This window comes from Cupressus sempervirens, chromosome 6, assembly GCF_028749045.1.
Source record: "Cupressus sempervirens isolate cs-2001-9-10 chromosome 6, ASM2874904v1, whole genome shotgun sequence".
Classification (NCBI taxonomy): domain Eukaryota; kingdom Viridiplantae; phylum Streptophyta; class Pinopsida; order Cupressales; family Cupressaceae; genus Cupressus; species Cupressus sempervirens.
This window is the reverse complement of record NC_143123.1, coordinates 714,685,119-714,693,003: the sequence shown is the minus strand read 5'-3', so window position 1 is coordinate 714,693,003 and position 7,885 is coordinate 714,685,119. Positions and strand designations below refer to the sequence as shown.

Here is a 7,885-nt window from a genome sequence, read left to right as displayed (position 1 = left end):
TTAAGACTTGTAATGAATACCAATTAATTATCTAATAATAAGAATTTTGAAAAGTGGATGACTATCTACCCTAAATACCAATTCTTCTCTTACTCTTACCAACACCACATTCCCTTCCTACACGTGGTCCCACAAGGTCTCACGTGGGTCAAAATATTTGGCCAATTCAATGCCTAGAACATCTCCCATTTGGCTATCCCATTTGGAACAGAGATTTTGAAATTACTTTTACCTCTTATCTCTAAATGTGGTCAAGTTTGTATAAATTCTTTCAAAACATCAAATTGAAAAGTTGAAATAAGACAAGAAAATCAGGAGGTACCCTTGTTTCTAGGGAGGTGTTAATACAAGTGGCTATGACATGAGGGTCCTCCCAAGGCATGATGGCAATTTTTTTTAATGGGGGAGAGCATTTACATATACATTTAAACACACAATATTGGTTTTACCTTTCCCCAAAAAGATGGCGCCTAAGGGAGAGCATTGCATTTTCAGGCAACATAACCACGTGTCAAACAAGGGATAGTATGCCTAGAAAAGGTGGGGGCCATGGTTCTTGGAAAAAGTTTTTTTTTGAAACCTGACTTAATTTAGCTTTCAAGGGTAGGCATCAACTTGGCCTTCCAAGTGATGGTGATGGGTGAAGGTGGCGAATTCAATTGCCTGACCATGTCAGCACTACACATGCTTGGGAACTTTGACAAACGTGGAACCCGTGTCCTCTAATCTTGCGTTGGCCTTATGCTTTTATTTCTAGGTCGCCTTTATCCAAGGTGCCTAGGGATCAAGGGCATTTTGACTGTGTGAGGGTGACATTTAATCCTACATCAAACTCTTTTCTTCATGGTGTCATCGCCTAGGTTGAATGTGTGTGTGGACCCCCGTCCCTATCACACTAAGTACTTTTACTTCATTAATTTATATCGCCTAGGTAGTCCTCCTTATTATTTTATTGTTATTATGTTTTATTTTCATTTCCTTACCTTCCTTATTGCTTTAATAGAATGAATGTTCTTGGGTTTATTATTAGGTCTATGAATAGTTACCTAGACCTTCCATCATATTGACTTGACATAATCTTATTAAATATATGTATATTTATATATATATTTTTGTTTCTTTGTGGAATAGTGACACAATGGTCACGGGATTTGCATGAGACTTTACTTACTAATTCTTATGGGTTAGGGGTTTATTTTTATTTTATTATTTTGTTTGGGTCTTATCTCTTATAGCATGTGTATTGGTTTTTGCAAGATTCTAAGTATATTCTTGTTGAATAAAATATTAGACTGTAATAGGCATCCATTATATTTCTCATTTCAATACAATTTCCAGAGAGGTAATATGCATCTACAACAAGTTTCACTAAGAGTTTTATTGCATTTCCTCCTATTCTCCATTTGATAGGATATGAGTGTGGGTTTAAATTTGGCTTAACCAGGCTATCCTATTTTATAAGATTATCGGTTCTTATTGATGATACTTGAAATAGTAGTAAATAAAACTAGAATCTAAAGAACTTTCCATACTATTGGTTTGATATATTGTATCAACTTTATAGCTTACATTTGATCATGTTCCATTGCAAAATTTTACTGAAGTATTCATTATAATGAAACCTTAATGAGAATTCCAGCTTCTTACAATCACAATCAAATGCATCTTAAATTTGTTATTCTAAGATATAATTATGACTATTTCTTATCATGAAACTATCTCTTCTAAATATAATTATGACTATTTCTTAACATGAAACTATCTCATATATGACAAAGAAGATAGTCAACTCCTTCTATTCCAATAAAACACATAAAGATAGTCTTACAATGCATTTAGTTAAGAGAACCTCCAAATTATTTTCTCTGCCCCTGAACCCATACATCATAGTGGTATATACAAATGGAGATTTGCTTTTATAGCTCAATACACAAAACAAAAAGAGCAGGAACTATACAAATACAACATTATTATAATGGATTTCTCTCCCATGATACTCTCATGAAACACAAAAGGTGGTATATCAATAGATTAAAATATACACAAGGAAAATATTTCTACTACCCATGAACGCTTACAACTTTTCCATTGACAATCAAACTAAGACAGTAGCTTTCTTTTACAATACATTTAGGCTCACATAACAAGATGGAGTTTTCTCTCTATCTCATCTCAATGCAATATTTCCTTCTCTTCCTATGCACATGGAAGATAACAAGGACTCCAATTTTCCAAGATCTTTCTCTAAGAACCTGCAAATGCGTCACAAAAAAAAACAAGGACCATGGGTTCTTTCCACCCAACCATAGGCCTCAAAGAGGCCACCCCCGCGCTAGGGGAACAAGGCTTAAAATGGGTATCACACATACATCACAAAGTTTTGCATGAAGACACAACACAAAACAAAATCAACACCCTTCCATGGCTTGCACAATGATTCACCATTGGAATCATAAAACGTTGGGTGAAGGTGGGCTCTTCAAGGAGGAGAAATTCTAACATCATAAGTATCATATTGCCAATGCATTTTTCCTCTCAAGGCCACCAAAACATATTGCCACTGCCTCTCAAGGCCTTCAAAATAACCATCTTCTCCCCATTCACCAAACCTCCTTGTACCTCCCAAACAACAAGATTCATGGCCATGATGGAGCCCATGCTCCATGATAATAACAACCTCATCATGAGGTAAAGACAAAATTTTCTTTCTCACCTGCAATGTCAAGCCCAACTTGTGCCCTTCACCCAAGGCTTCTCTACCCTCCAAGGGTGAGTGAAGCCTTCACACCCATAATCACAATCAATACTCACATTCAGCAAGAAACAAAAACCAAACAAATGAAGACCAACAAAACAAAACCAAGAAAGGATCTCCAAAAGCACAAAACACATTCACTTCTTCCCAACACAATGACAAACTCATAACACAAGATTGACAATGCAAAGCATACTCCATTGATTAACTCCACACTTGCAGATTTGCTTAACCATGCCAAAAGAAAGAAGTGGAAAGTCAACAACTTTGAGATACCAACCTTGGTCCAAGCTAGGGTAAGGATAGTTGTAGTAGAGCTCCCTTAATCTCCCTCCAAAACCTATCAGTCTCTAAAATTAGAGAGTGGGTAGACACTCCACTAGTTTGGCCAAGACCCTCTAATAAAGCCTTCCCACTAACTTATAATAGCAAAAACACTAAGCCACTACTTCTTACAAACTTGTCTCCCCTATTTTTTTCTATTTTTGACTTAGTGGAAAACATGAGAAGGGACAAATATGACAACTCCAAATTCGAATTGATGGAAGAATGCATGGGTAAAAGGGCCCTCTAGGCTATCTAGTACTCACATGATCAAAATTAGGCCCCTAACTTGCTATACTATCATATGGGTAGCTTATTCTCTCATAAAAGACACTCTGGGACCACCTAATGACCCCTAAAAACCCTAGCCAAGTCCAAATTCGAATTTCCTTTGATTGAGACTCCTCATGGCATTTTTTCTATGTGAGGTTAACTTGGGTTCTTCATCAAGGTTAGGTCTAGGTTAGGTTACTTCTTGATAAACCTTGAATGACATGGCATCTCCACAAGGACAACACAAGTGTCAAGTGATACACACAAAACATCACATTACATTAAAAATGACTTATTTTACAATAATACATGAACTAGGCTACTATGCACACATACAATTCACATATACGAAATAAAACACATTACAATGAGGTTTGAATCTTTTCCACTGATTCAACCTTGGCTATGTCATGTTTGTAGTAGTTTGAGCCTTAATTCCCCTTTAAACCCATGGTCAAATTCCTGCACACTAAATTCAAGCATCAGTAGTCCAAGAAAATCATGTAACAATAAGTACATAAGTGAGATAATCTTTATCTCATTCAACATTAGACTTGCATATATTTCATCATCTCAAATTAACTTTCCCTTTCTTAATCATTTCAAATATAACCTTCAAAATATTAAAATATCAAACTTACATATCACATTCGACATTTGAGTTCCATACTTCATTCTTTTTAATTAAATTACTTTTTCTAATAATTTCCATGTAAAATGCTCAAAATACTATAACATCAAACTTTACTTATCATAACATGGTCAATTTAATATTATGAATAGCTTTATAGTCTATTTTTATCATTGTGACAAGATGTTGAATCCACAACTATTGAATTCCTAGGTATGCGGGTTAGGTCTCAATGCATAACAAAATTTATTTATTTATTAACTCTAATTTCCACTTAAACATTACATTCTTACATTACAAGCATTTCTACCATTCAATTTCTATTAAAGAAATGTCAATAGCTTAAAACATGAATGGAATCATTAAATGCATCAATTAGGCCATAATATGTAGAAGTAATTGCGGATCATCAAAATGCAAATAACATAACCCTACAGTCTTAGAAGTGTATCAATACATAGGATTAAAAATCACCGTAATACAATTATCTCATTGGTACTATGACGGATTGGGTGAGGCCTCACATTAACCAAGGTAGAACCTAGCAGTTATTTTAGCCTTTAATAGGGCAAACCCTTCACAAGGTAGATCACCATAAGTGATCGAATCAATGTAGCCTTAATGGGTACAACTTTATTGCTATAGTAGTGAAGATTTTGTGGGTGTCTTCCCCATCACAATTTTACCTTCACCTTGGAGGGTTTGTGCATTACCAAATCTGTGTGTTGATGTTTTATGTGTTTATGAGTTTACATTCATGACATTAGAAGGTATATCTGATATTATGTAATGTGAATTATTGCATTAATATGAGATGAATATTTAAATGAGGGTTTTATGTGGTGATATCAAATATGTTTCATTGTTTGAAGAGAAAGAAGTTTTGTAGATCCTGATTCACCCCCACTCTTAGCATCACATTTTCCCTATTAGATTTACAACATAATTTTCATTTAGTTTGATGGCAAAGGCAATTCCAATTCTCACCATGTCAACTAGGAGTGATGTACGAAAGCCAATGAATTGGGAGGGCTTGCTTTAAAGGACCTTAGACTACAAGAAGTCTCTCTTGCAATCAAATGGATTGCCAAATCTACTAGTGTAGATCACCCTTAGGATATCCGCATAAGAAATAATCTTGCAAGGGTCTCCCCCATTAGGACCAAGCCCTGGTCTAGGTTGAATATGTGAGATCTCATTACCTTAGATCATAACACTTCTATGAAAGGATCTAGTGTCTTCAAAGATACAAGGAAGAGTTGGAAATATGTAAAAGTATTTTTGTTGATCAAGGGTGTTTAGAACATAACAATAAGATTTATGCTGAGAAATCTATTTGGTGGAATCTACCTCATGGAGGAAAATTACATGCCTTTATATAGGGGTTCTCTACAAGGAGATGAGTTGATAAAGGTATCTCCCACTTTGAGAACATATTGGTTGATGGGAACCTTGTCCCTTGGTTTGAGTTGTAAATCAAGTTTGGTAACCCTTTATCCCAATGAGAACCTATTCTATTTTTAGAACCTTTTTTGAATCTCCTACTTTGCCTAGAAGATTTTGTACCCCTTTTGACTATTCTTTCATGCTCTTGTGGCCTGATATCACTCCATTGGATCAAACCAAATCAAAGATGGTGTATTCTTTTCTATCCCACAACACTTGTATCCTTAACCACCTTAACCATGTATGGAACTTGAATTTGGCTCCTAATCTTTGGAAAAAGTACTTGATTAATTTATGGCATAGACCCCTTGAACCTAAGATCATATGCTTTTTTTGGTGCTTCTTCTTTTACAAATTTCCTTTCAATATAATTTTGCCATGCTAATGATTCTGTGTATCATATTTTTTTTATAGTGTGGGTTTGCTAAATATTTTTGGAATTTGTTTGGGCTTACACCTTCAATGACTTTAAGCAGTAAAATATTATCTCTAGTTTACTATTCAACAACAATAAAGATGGCAATAGTTTCTAGTCTATTCTTTCTTCTTGCTTACTATGGAGTTGTTACTAAGTTTCTGCACATGCTGAAATTTAGTTCTTATTTCAAAGGGTTCATAGAGTTTCATAAACATTTTATATTTTATTCAATTCATACATATTGAAATCATGTTTGTTATGAGCCAAAGAATAAAAAATGTCCTTGTATTATTCATTTTGAATATACAATTGATATTTAGAAAAGAACTGATATTTACAAAAGAATTTTGAAATAAAATTCTCTCACACAAGCGACTGTGAGAGTAGTCTCCTACTTGATATATATTCTACTCTATAAAAGTAAATGATAGAAAATAAAGAAAAAGAGTAGAAGTCATGGGCAACAGTCATTGCCTATAATGACTGGCCATTTTCTATCCATTTGTGTCTATCCATCCGCTACCTTGAGCCGTGCTCCATCCATGCATCAAAGTCCTGCATTCATAAGGCAATTTGTCAGATCCAATGGATCTAAGCAATGCAAGTGTCTCATTCATTTTCCTAATGTGTCATTCATCTTCATAAAATAAAATATATATCAACAAGGAAGGAAAGCTATCATACTGAAATGCTTTACTGCTAACATGTTTGTTTCCAATGCAACATTCTATTTCTAAACAAGTACGCGGATATAACAACAGGCTCCCACAAGGGTTATTGAGCTTGACATACCATTTAGAAATAGAACCTATGAAGCTAATCAAGACAAGAAAAATAGAAAAGCATAATATAAGTGGGACATGTATACATCATGCATGAAACCTTTTATTATCACATTGTAGATTTCACAAAAGGGACAAATTATTATAATTTAATTTGAAACCTTACAAAAGAAAGTAACTTGCTACAAGATATAGAAAAGAAAGCAGAGGGTAATATAGTGGCCACAGATAATGATAAGAGGGAAAATGTGGTATGAAGCAACACAGAGAGTGATATCAAATATAAGAAAGATGCTACAGGAATTATACTTCGAACAAAAGAATCTGAGTACGCTAGAATATTCTAACTAATAAATAGAGGAGCCTTTGTTACAAATAAAAGTGGACCTGTGAATGCATATTGTTACTTTTGAATGTTTTCTAAAATAGAGATAAGTAACAAGTAAGTGGAGAACGTATTCAAAATCAAAACCAAAATATACCTAAATGCAAGGTTATTAACAAATATAATGTTGGAAAATGTGTAACAACAAGAGTACTCTTTGGATTTCAACAACAACACAAATCTGTATTTTTCAGCAAAAAACATTCAAAGTAAATCTTTGATTTTAATGCATAAGGGGGCTAGTAAGTTAGTTAAAATTAGTTTTGAATTTCTTTCAAAATTGTGCAATAAGTTAGAAGAAAATATAAATGATTTATCAAATCTCTATTAAAATGTTACTGTTAAAGGATGAAATACATTGGCAAGGGAAAAAGAGAAATCAAAACACTCAGATTTGCCCCAGTAATGAACAATAATAAGAAAATAACAAGCAATGTTCAAAGATATACGAATCCATTTTCAACTATCAAGTGTAGAAAATGAAGGATATGTATTCAAGACCCTTGCAAGTAATGACAACAGTTCAAAATTATCCTTAATGCAAACACATGAGGAAACAAAGAATGGAGCCATGTTGGTCAAACTCAGAATCATGCCATAATAAAAAAGTCAAAGTAAACTTACAATAGTTCTTGGTATGTTCCAAGAGTATACAACAAAAAAAAGAAAAACCCCCATAACTCCAAACAACAGGGTTATTCAATTTCATAGGAGCATAAAATACTGTATCTATGGCATGCAACAACAAAGAACAATGATACTGACTTCAATATCTTGAAAAAATGTAGCTTTAATGGAAGGTCAAAAAGGGAAGAAAAGAAGTATCACAACAATATAGCTTACAATTGATACTTCATGTGCAGACCTCACC

The 7,885-nt window shown here is 34.0% G+C and overlaps 1 long non-coding RNA gene across 1 annotated transcript in view; it reads right to left on the bottom strand.

Moving 5' to 3' along the window:
• Positions 1-6,162: 6,162 nt before the first annotated feature.
• Positions 6,163-7,885, bottom strand: part of LOC149554284 (uncharacterized) — an 83,187-nt gene continuing 81,464 nt past the window's right edge. Inside the window, exon 2 of the long non-coding RNA XR_016353247.1 lies at positions 6,163-6,402. This is a non-coding gene — a long non-coding RNA (uncharacterized LOC149554284). The remainder of the gene's footprint in view (positions 6,403-7,885) is intronic.